Source organism: Brachyistius frenatus, unplaced genomic scaffold, assembly GCF_029030835.1.
Source record: "Brachyistius frenatus isolate BFR_SWC_R1_liver_20210118 unplaced genomic scaffold, ASM2903083v1 Contig_5, whole genome shotgun sequence".
Taxonomy (NCBI): domain Eukaryota; kingdom Metazoa; phylum Chordata; class Actinopteri; family Embiotocidae; genus Brachyistius; species Brachyistius frenatus.
Window position 1 is genome coordinate 3,407,978 of NW_027210604.1, and position 19,523 is coordinate 3,427,500.

The 19,523-nt window shown below is 40.2% G+C and overlaps 1 protein-coding gene across 1 annotated transcript in view; it reads left to right on the plus strand.

Annotated features, from left to right (window-relative positions):
• Positions 1 to 7,318: 7,318 nt before the first annotated feature.
• The window catches only part of fstl4 (follistatin-like 4), a 196,550-nt gene continuing 184,345 nt past the window's right edge, over positions 7,319 to 19,523 (plus strand). The window contains exon 1 of the mRNA XM_069717308.1: positions 7,319 to 7,594. The gene's annotated coding sequence lies outside the window, so the exon portion shown is untranslated. The remainder of the gene's footprint in view (positions 7,595 to 19,523) is intronic.

The window sequence follows — 19,523 nt, forward strand, 5'->3', positions numbered from 1 at the left end:
TAACAACTGATGTAATGAGTTGCAAGTTGTGAGTCAGTAATAATATTCAATTCGACTGTCTGACAATGTTAACGAATGCACTGAAAATGAAAGTAGAATAAAGTGTGATTTCTTTTTGATTACCAAAACGATGATGATGAACCATATATATACCATTCAACTAATTATTCTGACTTTGACAAAAAAGCAAAAGGCAACTCTGTTGGAAGAAGCAAATCAATTTCTATGAAAGGTGATTAATGATTTCATTGTAGGATCTCAGACAGGCCACTATGATGCCCTGATTGGATATTTTATTTTTTTTTTTTACTCTTAACATCAAGGGCAGAGGATACAATGCCAGATTTGAACATTTCCAAACTTAAAGAAAATCCTATTTATGAACTGGATACAAGAAGTGACACAGTTTCACACCTTGACCACAGCTGCAGGTGTTCGATAACGTTACACAGAGAGAAAACAACCCCGAAAAAGAGAAAACAAAGAGAATATTACGTGAGGATTTACAGCTTTTCTGGGTTAATGACGGCTGCAGACACCAAAATGCCAAAACAGGATAATGTGTGTGAAATGTTATGGTAAGAGTGTCAGCCGCCTAATGAAAGGAGAGCTGCTCTGACCTCCTGATGCTCAACTCACTGACACTGTGTAGAAAAATTGAGGTACTCCTTTATATAGAGTACATTCTTAAGTAGGGCTGAGATGGTCATTTACAAGCTGGAATTGTTGATAGGAAAAGGAAACGCTTGAAGTGACAAATGATGATTCTTTCTGACAGCAAGATCATAACTCAGTTCTGATAAGGGGTGTGTTTGAGATTTGCAAACCTCTCTGTGATCCATGAATTTGTTTGGGTGCATATTCAAGCTCGCTTTACTTTGAGAGACAAATCAATGAAGCATTTTAAGCTGCTTTAGGAAAGATGGGAGAATCGCTGGGGTGGGGAGGAGGGCTGACTCTTCTGTCACGCTTCTGTTACACGTTTTAAAAAGTGAAAATAAAGTTCATCCATTAATGAAGTGTCATTAATAACTAAAAGGGTTTATGTCGTAATCATATTTAAACCTTAATATGTTAATTTGGCATACTTTTTTTTTTTTTTTTTTACAACGCCACCAAGTGACACATTAGAAGTGCCAGAAACCGCAGTTTTGATAAAAGGTGTCCCATTTACCTATCATGCAGGCACTCTTTTTTCTTTTCTTTCCCGGAGATCCATATATATTTTTGCTTCTTAAAACTCACATAATTGTCCAGATAGCTACCGATAAACACGCCCATTCTCTGATTAAATATTTGGACTTCATTTTTTTGTTGTACAATCAGAAAAGTCTCACAAGGGAGGGCTGATATTAAATATAAAACTGTGTCAGCAGAAAGCTCTAAGTGTAAAAGATCCTCCCCTTCTGTCTGAAAAGAAATGTAGACCAACAAATACATGTCCTCCTCTTTATTTGACCCCTTCCTTCCGAATGCTTTTTGTGCAGCCCCATTACGAACATTACCAGAAAGACCATGAGACTGAATTTGATTTGTTCTGCCATTTCTGTCATTTGAACTTTAAATCTGAGTTTTGAACTTGTCTGCACCTCATCATGTCCTATAGTAATCGTACAGTTGCTTGCTTGCTTCATGAACATGTAAAATGTCATGAACTGAAAGTGCATCAACTACTGAAAGTGCACCAACTACTGAAAGAGGTATTATGGCTGTATTGAATAAAATATTGTCAAAGAGAGGGATTCGGAAATAATCTTCACCTCGCACTTCTCTGTAAGCATGTGGTATACACCAGCTCCTGTTTCTCGATATGCGTTTCTGCCTCCCTAATACTAACAACTCTTCCAAGTAGCTCGCTCCTGCAGGTGTCAGAGGGAGGCAGAGCAGCAGAGCCATCAGAGAGAAATATGGGCTGTAAGCCGGAGCTGTAGCACCATTACCGCCAGCGTCTTACTGCTGCTTTCATCTGTTAGCTCTATCTCAATGGTCATCTGGGGAACCTGGCGGCCACGCTGCCATCAAATTGGAGCAGGGCAGGAGGAGGAAACAAAGACCATTAGACAAAATGTGCGTGTGTGCGTGCGTGAGTGTGTTGGGCATGAGCGTGGCACCGCGAGTGAGGAATGTAGTTCTGTGCAACTGCCAGAGCGTGTTTCTGCGTATGTGAGTGCATTAGAGAGGGCGAGAGAGAGAGAGAGCTGCAGCAGCATAACAAATCAAAAGCCCTGGTTTGTCCATAAGAAGCCGTGTGGCTGGAGGCTACAAGGGGAAGCTAACGCAACGCTTTGTCTGCACTGCCTCTCTCTGTCCAGTGGCAAGTCGTTTCATTGAACAACAGCACTGCAGCTGATACAGTACAGGTTTCCCTGACAGCTCCATTCAGTCGAGCGCAGGATGAAGTAAAGTTATTTATGTCTCTGTGTGTTCGGGTAAGCGCACGCGTGGACCGGTATACGCGCACAGAATCGGTTTGTCCGGGTACACGGGTGTCATCGGTGGCAGCAGGTGTGTCTTTGTGTGTGCCAGGCTCATCTTGACAAGAGAAAACTAAATAATCAAGACATTTACATGTAAAAATGTACTTATTTAGAGATCTATAACTCTCAATTAGTCGGTGTTAATTGGGGTTTGTTGCTGCTGGACTTTCTCCTCCAGCTGCATGTTCCTTCGGAAGTGAACTACGCTGACCGTTCGCCAGGTTGTGCAGCTAAAGTTCAATGAAAATGACCTTTGACCCCAAATATCCTGACCAACAAATGTCTAAAGGGATTTGGTGGGAGGTGGAAATGAAGGTAGCAACTGGGACTTGATTAAAAATTGCCAAGCATGGCGGACGATATTTTGTAGAATGCTGCTCTTCGTTTTGGGCATTACCTTCTCTAAACTTGTTTTTTTTTTCAAAGTCCAGTTCTCAACATGTATTTCATCTGCGGCTGCTCGCTTTTGTCTGGCAGCCACATAAGCTGAGGTTGAAAGCACTAGTAACAGAAAAACAGGACCATTTCTTGTTGCAAGTCCCGCCATCATATCTTGTCGAATGTGTCCAGTTTTAGCAAATTTTTAAATGATGAAATTGGTTGATAAAAATGATGATAATAATAATGTACTAAAACCAGATTATAGCACAAAAAAAGAGCCAAATAACTACATAAAAAGTAGGAGGAGGAGAAAACATTCAGAACAGATTACTTTTTAGACTTTTTTTTTTTACTAAATTCCAAGATTTGTTTGAGTGCTTTTTAAATGCACTGACATACGTGTCGTAGCAAAAATCTTAATTTCGTATTAATGTATCTTAGTCATATCTTAATTTTCATATTCATATGTCCGGTGCCAATTGGGGAGTTTTTTTTGTTGTTCTTTTTTTCAAGTTTTTTTTGGGGGGGGGAAATCAATGATGTGCAACAAACAAAGGTCTCCAGCCAGACACCAGCAGGGAACATTGAGGCTCAGCGTTGCCATCTTAAACCACAAGGACAGCATAAAGGGCACCCTAAATGCAGGAAGTAGTGAGTCCATTATGTAGCGAGGTGGAAAGTAAGGTTGTGGACATCGGGGTGGTGAATGGTTGTACAGCACATCAGGCTCTCATGCAGGAGAATAGAGTTTATAAATTCATGTTAATATACACCTGCCTTTTTTTTTTTTTTAAATTCACTGTAACTGTAACCTTTCAATACTGCAATTTACTTGCATAACGTTCACGAAATAAAGCATAATGTTCGCTAATCCTAACTATACTGTCGTTCCCTTTGCATGTATTGCAGAGTGAGCATTTTGAAAGTCATTGTTGCATACCATAACCGAGCTTTATGCTCACATTCTTGTGTGGTGATAGTGTTGTGTGATCCGGTTGATAGCAGTGATGAGTCCTTCCTTTGCAAAAAAAAAAACAAAAACCAAAACTGTACATGTACATACATTAACATTTACAACAACTTTAAACACATTTTGTTGAATTCCAATTATTCAATGTGTAAAACTGAACTGTTCTATAGAGTCTCTCCTACTGTAAGTGATGCAGACGTGTGTGTGTGTGTGTGTGCATCGTACGTGTCACATCAATACTTGCAGTGGTGAGCTGAAGAAAAAGCACATAAAGAAGAATTATGGCTCTAACTCCTGGTGTTTCTGTCTCTGAGGGAGCACCTACGTTAGAGACCTTTTAGTTCTGACACACACCTCACTGCCTTTAAGGTTGAGGGGAAAAGATATTGTGTTTCTGACGTATGACTTCTAGCACTAACACTCCTGAGCAAAAGATGACAAAGATAATGATGGCCGCTGCAGCTGCTCGGCACCCACATGCTTGTCTGAAACCAAGTGTGTGCAGACACGGGTGTAGCTGGTGGGGGGAAAAAAAATAAATAAATCACATGATGTTTCATTTGCAATATAATGCATGCAGGGGCTGTCTTCTATATGAGGCCCTGGAGGGTTAATTCATATTTATATCATTTAGATGTGATTGATTTGCCACTACAGCAGTCTGAGATCGTCTCTGCAGTGCCCAGAGAGCTGTTGGTTTTATGAATAGATCTGGTATGCATTTGTCAATAATATGGATCTGAACATTTCCACTTTAATGGCCCAGAGATGGGTTAAGGAATGTGTGTGTGTGTGTACACCTCGCATGTGTCTATGTGAGGAGGTTAGGAATGTGGAAAGGAAGAAGGTGTAAAGAAGGTGTCCTCGTGGAAGAAAGTGTAAATATGTATTTAATACTTCTATATTTATTGTTAGGTTGCTCTTCGGCATAAAAATGAAGGTGTTTGTCATGAAGGATTTGGAAGAAAACACATTCAGAGAAGAGCTTATTAGATCAACAGCTGTATGCTGTATTCACTAGTCTTGTACATCCTAGTGAAGGTATATAGAAAACAAGTTATCTTTTAAATATAGAGGATAGACTCACAAGCTCAATATTTGCTGCTTTAGTGCTCTTGGAAAGTTGACCAATTAGTTAAGTGATTGTGTAGCCAGAACTATGCTGCCATAGAAAAATATGACCAGAATAAGTTTTGCAAATTACATTTTCTGCTGCGAAGTAGTTGGTTTTCTGTTTTGCCTGTTGCAAACAATGAAAACTTCTCTGAAAAATTGAGAGGAACATAAGTTGAGAAGAAACTAAAAAAGCAGAACGGCAACCCTTTACTTTAAGACGTGTGCATAAGACTAACATGACCCCCATCATATCCGTGACATAACACCTGTCATGAACACAGAAGAGTCCGTATGAATGTTTATGACTGTTGTCTTTAAGTGTCATTCAGTCAACTATTTAATTTTAATGCAAGAATGCATCACGTAAATGAACGAAATACTAAATATAAATACCCGCGCAAACGCCCTTGCTGAACGCTCAAATACCTTGTAACAGCCAAGCATCAAAGCAACCACACAATAACAACCGAATGGATCCCGAGAAACCAACCAACGACTGAAAAGGACAAAGCAACATCTTAGCAGCTACACAGCAACCATCTATGAGGTCCGAGCTTAACTTGATGCCATCAACCGTGAGCAACACTCCAAAAGAAAAAAAAACACCAAGTTTCAAAACAATTTAGGCTTCGGTAGTTGTACATTCATATTATTTAATAAATTAGATATTCACATGAAGTGTTTTCTACCAAAAATAAATAAATAACAGAGATAAATGTTTTATGGTTTGTATCTAAGAAAACAAGTTTGGATGCACATGCGAGAAGCTGTTGCTCACGTTAAACATCTGTTCGTCTACTTGGCCAACGTCAGCCTTTAAATTCACCTTCCTCTATTTACCTCACTGCCAATCTTCCCAATTTGTCCAAAATAGTCGAAATGCCTTAACATGTTATATAAAGTTGCAATAAATTGAGCTGTTTCTTTCAAAGGCAGAAATCTGTGCCTACAATGTGCCTACAACTGATATTCATACAAAGATCAATGACGAGGAAGCAATATATAAAAAAACAAAAACAGTAATTACAGATTGTGCTGCAACAAGGCAGATTCATTTGATCATATATCACCTGTTACTGCAAGTTGTGCTGTTACATGTCTGAATAAATGGTCTTTCTTTCTTTCTTTTTTTTCCTTTCTTTCTTTCTTTCTTTCTTTCTTTCTTTCTTTCTTTCTTTCTTTCTTTCTTTCTTTCTTTCTTTCTTTCTTTCTTTCTTTCTTTCTTTCTTTCTTTCTTTCTTTCTTTCTTTCTTTCTTTCTTTCTTTCTTTCTTTCTTTCTTTCTTTTCTTCCTTCCTGAAACCTACAGCACTGTAAGAAATCAAGTATTGCAGCTTCATGACTAAAGTTTCTTTCTTTACTTTTCCCTTGCTCCCCTACATCCCTCCTCCCCTTTCCTTTCTTTGATTCTTATTTTTTTCCAGCCCTCTTTTTTTTTTTTTTTTTTTTTTTTCCCGTTGTCTTGATAAATGTTACATCAAGCATAAATGTTTTAGTGCCACATGCAATTTTGATGGGGGCGCCACCATTCTCGTGTCTTTTTAGAATATAGTATGTTGGCCTAATTGTGCCATGCGCAGTTTATCCTTCTGCTTTCTTTGCACATCGGTGGTTATTTCATCTGTGAAAGTGATTTCGGCATTATGTACCTGTCCTCTGAATGTCTAATACCTCCATCAACATCATTACTGCCTTGTTGATCAGTCGGTGATGCTGCAAGGGATTGTCGTAGCAGACACTACAAATGACATCCCTGCATATTCGGAGTGAAAAACAACGCGTGAAAAGCAAAATAAAAAAGCCATATGATATTTTGGACTGTTTGACGCTCTTGCTGAATGAACCAAGTAACAGCAACATCCATGTCATCTATCACCATGTTCTCTTCTTTGATTCTCACCTTGATTTTCATCTTTGTCTTGGCTTTTATACGCTGTCAAATGTGAGTGTTAAAAAAAAAGAAATAGATATAAGGAATACAGTTTGCATTTTTTTTCTATTACATTTTCAAGCACCGAGTTGAAGCAAATGATGTTAATAGAAGATATTCAGTTTTAACGTGTCAGCATGAATGACTTCATCCCAAATGTACACTCAGAAACCCTGACATTAAGACGTAAATAAAGTGAAACATCTCTAAACAATCTTCGGATTTTGCATTCTCCTCTAATCTTTGTCGCTGTCTGTGTATGCACACACGTACACACCCAAACATGTACACGCATGCACACACACACACACACACACACACACACACACACACACACACACACACAGGTGTCGCTTTCTAGTGCGATGAATCTGCAGATGCAGCCTCACCGCATTTGGCGTGCAGCGGCTGACGTCAGGAGGAGAGCGGAGTGAGAGGAGTTGAAATAGGGCAGAGCAGGAGCGGAGCGCTGAGAGGAAAACCAGCCGGAGGAGCCGGAGGATGGCAAACCGCCGCTGAGAGTTGGGACGCGCTACTCCGTCGCTACTGACACAGCTGCAGCTGATAGACCACCCCGTAATTAATCTGAACCTTTTGAAACGCTGCCGAGACGGGAGTGGAACTAAAAGAGCGCAGTTTGGACGAGTCGCTGCGAGGAAATCTGTGTCATATTGCACGCATTTCCTTTCATTTCTTTCTTCTTTGCCCCGGAATACCACAGGTAAGGTGGAAGCTGTCTTCACTAAGCCGGGATAGGGGCTCAAAGGTTGCTTAAAGACGTAGCTCATTATTTTATTTTTTTATTTTATTAATTTTTTTTTTTTACAAGTTTGGATGTTTTGGGTGTATGGCGCTGCGTTATCCGCACTGTTTGCACGAGGAGCGCGAGTGAAGAGAAACTGTAAAGAGGTTGGCAGTGGTGTGCTTTAATTTTGAATTAGTTTCAGCTGAGGAGAAATGCATCAATAATAGAGGAATGGCTCCAGAATTTACAGGCTGGGAAATGTGCGCGAGGTGCAGCCTCCTAGCGCAGGGCGATGTCAATGACAATCTGTGACAGTGTTTACTACACTGCTTGCTGTGTCGCCCTTCTTTGCCTGGCACAAAAAAAAAAAAAAAGGGGTGTGCATAATCATTCAATATGACCAGATGCCAATTTAGTAAGCTCATATAACCGTGCGGCGGCTCTACCTGCTCGAAAACAACAGGGGTAGTGCTTGATAAATGGCTCCAGTAGGACTCCTCTGCCCGGATGCGCCAGGTTTGCTGAAACAGCAGAGGGGCTGAAATGATAACACTGTAAGACACGCACATCCCTCGCCGGGCTCCCTGGCATGGATTCCTGGTCCCAACACCCCTTCCACATCCCACTCCTCCTCACCCGGTACGCTTTCCGTCAGCCAATTTCTTTGGCAGGACGCTGGCAAGACTTCATCTTTTAACGATCAGTATTTTATGAGGCTCATCTACACCTGTCGTCTACTCACCAGCATGCAGAAACTCTTAAGTGTGAAAGGGGAGAAAATCCCCTAAACAATATGAGATTTTCTTGTTTGATTGTGGCAAATGAGCTGCTTCAGCGCGCTCTCATGGGAAACATCCTATCAGTGTCACCAGAGAGCTGGCACAGCGGCAGCAAAGCCTCCGTGACGGCCAGCGGAGTGAGAAATGAGGATTGGTCGGCGCGCACGCCACCGTGATATAGCATATATTGCGCCGGAGCTCTCCATGGTGCTGAAAACGCTCCAGCCTATTTGCTCCTCTACTCCACTCCTTTGCCTTCCCCCTTGCGCTCCGTTCTCTTTCTGGTTTTGTTGGATCCCCTCTCTACCTGTAACCAGATAAGGCGCGAACATCCAGCAACAGAATTGTGGCCATTCATCGCTGTTCTATGTATAAAAACCCGGTCTAAAATCCAAGCCTTTCAGCTTTTAGCATGCCCAACAACCCATACAACTCTTCTCAACTGAGGCACAAAGTCTCACACATGAACACATACATGCATACAAGTGTACAGCAAACACACGTGCAAGCACGTGCAGAGATCTGGATCAATACATTGCCCTGGAATGAGAATATTAATGTCAGCGGTTCTCAGCTGGATCTGTTTGCACCGGAGGCTCGTAATTTACAGTAACATCCAACCTTTGGACTAACACCTAGTTATTCTTTGCAGGGAAAGAATAAACAAGCAAACATGTGAGAGTGTATGCATGCTGAGTCAGTAAAGACTCGGTAAAGCTGTGAAAGAAAATAACACCGTCAAAAAAGGCGAGACAACTGGGATACTGTAGGGGGACACCATGTCCTGAATCCCGTCAGCGCAGTTCTGCAGCTCACCCTGGGGTCGGGTTGAGAAATAATGATGTAGCCTCGACTAGTGACTCAGTCGGGCTTATTTTAGTTTGCAATCTGGTGTGTAACTTATTAGCTGTCTCACAGAGAGCCATTACAGCACCGCGTCCAGCAGATTATGGCTGGTTGTTGCGCTTCAGAGACAGCCTAATAGTGGGATGACTCACACACTTACTGGCTGACACTGAGGATACACTGCTGTATCCACTCACATATGCACAGAATATAAACATCTTCACTGTAACATTCCAGTCGTTAGAGGTGAACTAAGCTTGTGGAGTTTCTCTCCTGGTAACCACCGAAACCCTGCAAAACCAGAACCAGCTTAAAGCAGCACATGTGCATGAATGTGCGTGTGCACCATGTCATGCAAATTAATCAGATAAAAGAATAATTTCAAGGGTGACAACGGAGGTCTAATCCGCTGTTGTGTAATGAGAGCTTTCACACGGTTCCACAGGTTTAGCAGGATATGCTAGTCCGAGTCTAGCGGGCTATTTATCCACGTCTCCAGACTGCATTTAAATATATCATCATATGCATGTAATTGACTTTTCGAGTGACTTTGTCAAAATATAAGCTGAAGTAAAGCTTTCCTTCCCAAATAAACTGGTAAACAGTGTCAACACTGCTGTTGTTTTGTTAAGTTCACAGGGGACAATTGGATTTGGAGTTGTTATGTTGCTTGCTGTGCCAACGCCTGATCATTGATGGCTTGTCCATTAAATAAACCGAACACAGAGCGGAAAATAATATGTGCACATAAAAAAAAGGTAAGCTTACCTCCATGTTTGGTTTGAAATCAATCTAATAATATGATAGATGTGATGCATTATTGATCCCAGCAGAGGAGCGCTCCAACAGGGCAGCATGTTGGAGTTTAGTATCTTGCTCCAGGACATTTCAGCTGGGTGCATTCTTGCCGATACGAGAGGCTGAACACTTCGTTGTTTGACTTCCCTGCTGCTCATCTTTAAAAATACTGAAAAAGAGTAGCTCCTATGTTGTGGTTTTCTAACTGTAAATTACTGTTTTAAAGTTGTTTTGAATTTTCGTCTTCAGATTATTGTTAAACGTTTTGCAAAACTAAGTCCAGCAGATAGATGAAATATTAAAGATGTTGTTTTTTTTGTTTTGTTTTTGTTTGGCTGCAGGACAGAGAAGAACTGTGATGGTTCCAGCTAATGTTTCTGTACAGTCTTTTCTTAGCAAGGCAGAAAATCAAAAATCAAAATGTTCCTCTTATCAAAAATCTTCAGTGGGGAGATTTCTTTTAAGAAACCATATTTGAAATTTCCCCAATGATTTTTTTTTTTTTTTTATAACTACTGACAGATATTTGAAGGTTCAGTCAAAGTATATAATGTTGTTGATGTTTTTCTTTTGGTAATTGTGCGTTTGCGAGGTTCTTTTATGTGTTTGTTTTGTTGCCATGCACTGAGTTTATCCTTTTTTTCATTAAGGTAGACCCTACAGGTTTTAAACAATCCACACATAAAAAGCCCTGAATGACAATTCTATGTACGATTTAATTAGAATAAATTACAGTTTTCATATCAATTATAATTCCCCGCTCGTGAAGAGTTTAAATGTTTGGCATCACGACGCTTCAACCCCATGCCGAGCTCATCTAATCGGGAGCAGGATTTATTTCCACTCAACAAAGCTATCCCCTCAGGTAAACTGTACCCACTGCCTTTCCTCCCTTTTTTTTTTACGCCTCGTGACCTTGCTTTCCAAATTACACAAAGAAATATAATGAGCCAGACTCCAAAACAAAGGTAAAAATGCATTACAAATGGTGAGTCACACTCTTATGGGCTGGCTCGTTCACCAGAACACTCACATCCTGATCGGGCTGACAAGATTAGTTTTAAATTGAACTGATGAAACTCTTTCCTGTGGGTTTAATGGGAGGCACAGTGACAACTCACACGCACTCGTATCCAGAGAAATATAACTCTGATTAAAACGAGGCCCATGACAATGGGAAGCACTTAATATGAATGACGCTGAAACTGAGGTGGGCTCCTAACTTGCTCCATTAGGCCCTGTACATTTTTATTCCGCGGACGCATTACAAATGCCCGTCGGCTCACCTGATATGTCCCTCCGTGCTCCCTGTAGAGTGCCGGACCGCAAAATGTGGGCAACACGGTTCACTTGAAATTCCGATCACTAATGTTGAACTTCGAGAAATGACCTTTACTGCTGCATCCCATGTGAACACAGCAGCTGAGCTCGGAGTATCAGCAGCACAGCTCTGAGCAAATAGTGCCCACTGCCTTGCCCTGCCTGAACGGGGGAAACTGACGAAAGAGTCAGAGGAGAGGGAGAAATAACGTAGAGGGGTTACGGAAAGGTCACCTGGTATATCTGTGTTCTGCAGTGAATTTAGTCAGCCATCTGCCTGTCCCTTTCATGCAGTTATTTCATTGCCCCCCCCTGTTTAGAATAGCCAGCAGTTCTTTTGCTTAAATTGTTTTGTCATATCACATTTGGATGAGTGGTTTGATTCAAGGCTGTTTTGAAATGTTGCTTCGCTCAATAATCCTGTTCTCTAACAACATTCTGCATGTCTGAGGTTAAGCGGCAATTATTATTGTTATAATTAGTTTCTAATGTAATAAAAAGGTTCGAGACAATGATTAAGAATGAAAATAGTCTGATTTGACTGACCTATAGGATCTCATGTAAAACATTAGCAGCTGTCAGTTTTTTTGTCAGAATGAACTTTCTTTAAAGAATGAATCTAATCTAATCTTTAGTCATATCTAATGAAGGTTTACATGACTAACACATTGGGGAGACCACTATAAATCTAAGTGGGATCCCTGTTTGACTTTATTTACCACTTTCTCACCTTAAACGATCAGATGCTTAGCAAACTTAAGCAATCGGTACTGTTATCAGTGATCGCCGTGAACAAATGAAACCACTCTTTCTACACTAGTTTTGGTAGAAAACCCTGATAGTACAAGACATCAAGATTAAGACCTGACCTTGATCTTTCAGAGCCAACTGAGTCAAGGTTTTCAGAAGATCTTAACAACGATCTTTCAAGTAAAGGTTTTCGAGGCAGGGTTTAAAGGTTCCTTTTGTTTGGACTAATTTGAGTCTATGCTTTGCAAATATCGTTGCTGTTATTTCAAACTAAAACAATTGGATTTCTCAACTGATCTGAAGCTTTGGAACTGCGATGAGGCATGCGGGGCAAACATACGGTCAACAAAGTCCATAAAGTTACTGAGAATCTGAATGTTTGTGGAGAAATGCTTAAACTTTGGATTTTTTCGGAGGTTAAATTTCAATTACTTATACCATGCTTTCTTGTAGCCTGTGTACATGTAAGGACACTGACAAAAGAGATTTGACAATGGTGTATGGAGGTGTATTGATGTTTCACAATGTGATTAGAGAGGAATCCTTTGCTTCTCCACATTCATTGATTTATAGCTGCTGCCGCCATGCACGAGGCTTGAAATGACAGCACATAGCTATTTGTGGGTTCTAGTCAGCGATGATTATATGAAAAAAACCCACAAAGTGCCTCTTAGGAGCCATTTGTGCTTTCAAATGTGTCTTTGCTTTCCTTCTAATGCAGTCCTTCATGTTGTTTGTTAACATTTTGGTGCTGCTATATAATTAACAAATGCAGTCCTGTTAGCTGAACAGACCACTGTGTCGTGACACTGCAGATCCTCCTGATATCCGTTTGCCTCCTACAGCCATGTCATACAGCCTGAGGGGATTTATGGATTTAACAAGTCACTCTTTGTCTGTGTGTGTCTCAGACACACCTGTCAAGCAGAATGTGGGCTTTAACACCCAAGGGCTGCCGATTTGGTCACGGAAACCTGTCAGAGAAAAAGCCAAAAGTCAATATCAGAAAAGCAAAGTGGGACAGGAAGAGAATAGAGTATGACACAGAAGCAGGAGTCTCTATTCTTTCCCTTTCTCTCACCGGTCTCAGGATGGGGTCTTATTACAACCTAACAGCCTGAAGCTTTGTCTCTTCTACGCAGACAGAAAGTGGCAAAGAGAGAGTTTCAGACAATAATTAATTTGGAGGCAACGCAGGAGAAGCCCGGCTGATAAGAATATCTGGTGCTAAAGCCCCACAACCTGCATTGTATTTTTTCTAAGGTTTTTCTGAGGCCTCATTTTTTTTTCTTCCGGAGAGACCGCCGCATTATTTTTCCCTCTAAGAGTATTTCAGCACAATCTGAAAAGGCACATGTGTAGTTGTTTCTCTGCAAAATGAATGCATTAACTTTTCTATCACCGCTGCCATATGTTTTTGTCACATGTTTTAATTGCTTTAATGACGTCCTTATTGTTGCTCGCATTATTTGGTCTGCTGTTGGCTGTTTTCTAGCCTTTGTGTGTGCCTTCCTCTGGTTTATGCCTGGTGTTAGAGTTTTATTATGTTTTTTGTCCTCAACAAAATGCTACATTTTTACACTTCTCTCCATTGTTATGATTTTGACCCTTTTTTTTACCCATTTCCAATCAAGCAGACTTCTACTCTTGTGAGAATATTGCACTGATGTTACTTTGTGCACAAAATCAGTGGCTGTAAATAATCCCAAAACAAATGCACTGAAAACCTCTGTTTTAGTTACATTTGCAAAAGACTAGATTCTCCAGATGTTTCAGCAAGTGACAGAGCTATTTCAAAAATAAAAGTCTATAACTGCGCACATGAGGGAGGTCACACAGTACTAATTATTGCATTAAGTCTTTCATGCAATTTGTTTACAATATACATGTGTCGCCACTCTTATCCTCCAACGTCTGTAGCCAGTCACATTGGATATGGATATGAATGAACGCACTGTTCATTCATATCGGTGATGGATGTCAATTATGCGGCTTGAAAAAGACAGACTTGTCATAGTAAATGTTTGCCAACAATCAGAGACAGAGCAACATTAGCACTCTTATGGGGATGTGTTTCTGGTCACCTGTTGAATGTAAGTTCAATGCCACTGCTTTTTTAGCTTAGGTTTTGGTCTACACCAAGTCTGCCAAGTATCTGTATTTTCAGGTATTGAATTAGCCACTATGTTAACTAGGTGGTTGCTAACTTTCTCTATAAGTGATTTGATGCTAGACAGGTGTTGCAAAGAAGGGGTATTAAAGCTTTATGTGCTGACTGTTGCGAAAAAAAAGAGGTCGATGAAAGCAAAATACAGCAAAGTTTAGCCTGTAAAACCAAAATATTGATCTGAAAGATGCGAAAGCACTCGATAAAGCTGAGGGAAACTGCAGTTAGTTGAAAATTCACATTAGGTCCCCCACTACGAAGGACTCCTTTCATATTACGCATAGTCACTTGATATTTTGCTAATATAAAACAAAATATTGCAACTTTAAAGAGCTGAAAAGAGGAAAAACTCTGTATAGACCTCTAAAATTTAAATTAGATAAATTCAGAGTTAGCTGTGAGGTAAAAAACTGTGAGCCAAATTTGAAGGTGAACAGAAGGATTGCTGAAATAAGTTAAATCTTACCAGACGGATAAAGGCTAAAAAAAAAAAAACCCTCCAATTATTCACTTTCTTGTCATTTTTATTTTGATCATTTCTTTCTTAATTAGTTCCTACTTCTGTTCAATCTTTTTGGCCGGGTCCATCCCAGCAAACCCGAATGTCTGTCGCTGAATTACTGTGTGTGTGACTGAGTGATGAAGTTGCTCCATTTGTCAGCCAAACGCCTCGTGACAGAGTTTTCAAATTCAAAGCCCTGTAGCGTGTCACACATGGTCCGGCCATATACTGGGCTCTGACTTGCGAGTTGTCTGGATCCCGGGCTAATAAGGCCTGTCAGCTTTAAACTGGTGTGCTGACAACCCCCCCCATCTCCTTTCCGAGGGGCAGTGCTTATAAGTCTTTTACATTACAGTGAATGGCAGCTCATAACCTTATCTTTCCGGCTACGGTGCTGTATAAATCCTTTTTGGAAAACACCACTGCGGAGCATCCTGACATTTATCACATTTCTCGTCAAAAAAAAAAAAAATAAATAAATAAAGGGGAGAAAAAAGCCTTTAAGGATGTGTATCCTGTTCACATGGAGTGTGTGAATGATAACTAGGGTTAGAACGTGTGATCCTGATGCATGGCTGGCTGACAGATTGACACCCCTGGTCTCTTCAGTGTCTCCTGTAACCACACAGGAACACGAATAAAATGTAGACGAGTGAGTCGTGAAAACATTTTGGGCAAAGGCGATTCTCTCGGTGGCTCTATTTCATGCTACATAGACATCTGTCTGAAGAAGGGGTTGTTTGAAACCTGAGTGCAGGCAGACAGGCCGGCAGATGCAGGATGATAGCAGAGATTTCACTGAAGAGGCGGCACTCAGAGTAACAGCGTGTAGAGAGGTTATTTCCAAAATGGGGGATGCACCATTTGGGAAAAATATGACACCTACTTTCGCGAAATGATTGACGGAACATTTTTTGTCACCCTCTCCTTTTAAAGGGTTTGCAGGTTAACCAATCCGACACGAAACATAACTCTTTTCATTTATTAGAAATATATTATAAAACGTATAAATTAAATCTGTGTGCACCTTTGCAGCAAAATCCAATGCGGTGCTTCATAAGCAAACGATTTTACTTCAAGGTGGCGAACTTCAAACCTCACAGTTTCAGCATGTGCTGTTTAGCATTTGCAGATGTTACTTTTTCCGTCCCTCCCACCCTCCTTTGTAATCGTTTTAAACACTCAGCAACTTGCAGGGAGGAAGCATGCTGAGTGGGGAATGATTGTCGTACTGGAACTGCGTGCATCATTTGTAACAGTGACAGCCAGCCTACCTGGAGTGGTGCAGAGCTGGGACAGAGAGCAGGAACTGGAGCTCAGCCTGATCACTTGAATTTGTCTCACAGCTCAGCTCCAGGCTATTTCCCTGCTGCTGTTACAGAGAGCTACAGAGAGGCTGCATGGCTGCAGTCAGTGTTCATTTACATGCGAGAATTTGGCTGTAGACTTGAGAAACAAGCCTTTTTTAGTCAGCCTAATTAAGTCCAATTTTAGAGGGGGTAATATTGATTCGATGTGAATTAGACTGTACTCAGTAAATAATTTGATCTTACAACTGTTAGCCACATTAACTGACAACATATGCGTTCTAACTTCCTGCTTTGCTCCCATCATATTTACAACAGCTGCTAGAGGGTTTTGCCCCTTTAACATAAACATATGTTGGTTATGTTATCTCATGGTTTTAGAGAGGCCAGTGTTATTGTAGAATGATGCAGATCAGTTGTCATGGACACACTGATTATTATTATTATTATTATGTCAGGGATGTATCATAGTCTGTTATCATGTATCTATTATATATCTTAACACCTCCTGTGGGCTGGTGTTTCTGTAGGTTTATATTTCTACATTCTACATCGCAGCTGCTGTACATGACTGAACAATAAAGCCATTGTTATAATTATTGTCTGCTGTAAGGTTCTATTGCTTTTGTCAATACAGATTTTCTACAGTCTTTGTTGTAACAATCATACAATATATTGAGTCAATATATATATAGAGTCAGAATTGACTTTATTGGACAAGTATTATGTGATATTGCCAAAACAGCACACTATGAAGACTACTGTATATATATTGCATGCTTTACTAACTTGAACTGGCCACTTTGTTAGGTCAAATCCCACCTACGTTCCTGTCTACAGATTAGGATCAATTTCATCAAAAATGTTTGGGATGTACAACCTGCAAATAACATGTAAAGCTGTAAACAAGAAAATGTTTTCCACCAAAAAAAAAAAAAAAAGAAAAGAAACATTAGTCAGCGCCACGGCATTATACAACGTACATGATATTGCCAACACCTATCACCATTAGCTGCAGCCTGACAGTTTGTGCGTGCTGCCAGGAGCGGAGCCAGATGTTTTTGGTCGTTTCTTGCACTGAGAGCGAGAAAGAGCTTTTGTGTTATATGTTTATAAGACTCAGAAATAATCACATCATCATGCAAGTTCCATTTTACCACAAAAGAGAGACTTACTCCCACTGGCTCAACATCGAGATTAGTTCTAATTTAGTCTAATCTAATGTATGATAATCAAATTAATAGACATAATCTTTCCACGTTGTTAAAAGTATTTTCCTGGGTGTTTTTCACTTTGAGAAAATTGCCGGATGATGAAGTTCCCTGGGTCATATAATTTTATGCCAAATGTAACACTGCACAATCTCTATCATTTTGAACTTTTTACTTTAGTAACTTTTTTAAAGTTACATCATTTCACATATGACTGATGGTGCATGATGACAAACTTGTTAAGGAACATGTTCATGAATACTCTTTCTAATTTTACCTGAGAGTGTTTTGAGATTAATAATTTGGATTTAGACACTGAAAACAAAGTCCTCATTAACTATATTGAACGGTATTGAAATACTATTCTGTTATGATTAACTTTAATTCTCTCATTCCATGCAAAGTCACCACTAATCTCATATTGACTTCATCAGACAATATTTTTTATACGGTCATTCATGCATTCACTAAGAAAGTATTTGCAGCTATTCAAAATTAAGAAGCACGTGAAAATTAATAACAATCTAGCAAAGAAGCAGCTCCGTGCTCTCGATGTGCCTCAAAGGCTCATGAACTGTTTCTTCTAAATGCCCTCATTTCAAAATGTGACAGCAGGCAGATTAGTCTTTCCTGTACTTTAGCACTGTATATTACAGCCATTTAGCTTAGCATTTCCTTCAGTGTATTACAGCAGTAATAGAAGAAGAGTTTCACTTCCTGACCTGCATCGCGAACAGCCTCCAGAATCACAAAATCAAGTTCAGTAACCACACTTTTCATTTATTTTCCACGATAGAACCACTGATAAAAAGCCTGAACAATTTAAGCATAGCGTCATATTTTTCCAATAGAATACTCAAGTCATCATATGTACCCTGAGACAGTTATTGGTTGCTGTGATCATTCTTCAAAGTGATTTTTTTTTTTTTTTTTTTTTCAAAAAACACCTCCTGTACAAGACAGTACAACATCTCTACACAATTAATAGTTCTCGATGAATCCTTTGCTTGTGCAAAAATGCCTTCTATTACTGTCGGGGATGGCTAGGTCATTCCTTCTTCTCTTCTATTCTCTCACCCCTTTTAGATTTCTCGCCTTTATTGTTAAATCTACTTTTACAAGCTTGTGATTCAACTAATGCCTGCTGGTCGGGTTCAATATTTTAAAAAGCCTTCAAACCAATTTCTCTGAAACTCACAAGGTTAAAAAAATGAGTATGAAATTTCCTGCAAGTAAGCAACTGAAAAAGGAGGCAGGCCAGCTGTAGGCAGCTCCACAAGGATGCTTCTGGCCCCTAACAAAACATTTGTGTCGTGAAAATTGGAAGCTGTGAAGAGAAAAACATGGAAAAAAACGAGGGATGGAGTAGAGAAGGTAGCCGGGATGTGAGCAGATGCATTTAACTTTCAGGACATTGAGTCTGTTTGTATTGCAAGTGCCTCAAAGAACAAGTCTGATCAGAGCAAATCTGCCAAAGGCTGCACTGTTTTTTTTAAACGAATCTGTCTCTTCAAGCTTTTTAATATTCTGGTCAAATAATGACTTCCTCATAGACTTTCTTCCTCCTGATGAATTTCAAAATGGACCATTCAGTACACACAACCAGGGCTCTGTTTGTGTGTGTGCTCGAGTACTCATGCAGGAATGTGCATAGCTGTGTGTGTGTGTGTGTGTGTGTGTGTGTGTGTGTGTGTGTGTGTGTGTGTGTGTGTGTGTGTGTGTGTGTGTGTGTGTGTGTGTGTGTGTGTGTGTGTGTGTGTGTGTGTGCCAATGCCAGGGGGCGAGGCAGCACATTAAGACAGTGACTGGCAGATCTCATTTGGTGTTTAATTTCACAAGGGTGAGCGCTCATCTATGAGAGCCCATTAGCCCGCGGCTAGCTATCTGAATAATGTCAGTGGTTCCTTCAAGTGATGTTTACACTGACGGGACTTATGTGATGCTGCTGTTTTTGTGCGGTTAGGAAGTAACTACGTGTATTTACTCAACTGTCACAGTAGAAACAGTGCATGGGACCAAAACAAAAAAAATAACTCAAGGCTTTTGCTTTTTTTGGATGTTTCAAGCACATTTCACAGTCTGTCGACCTCACTTAACTCCATGCATTGAAAAATGCAATGAAATATACAATGTATTGTTGTACAGTCAAATAAATACATCGTAATATTCTGATCTGCCGAGAGGGGCAATTCCTCTTGCATGTTACCACATAACAATTATGTGCA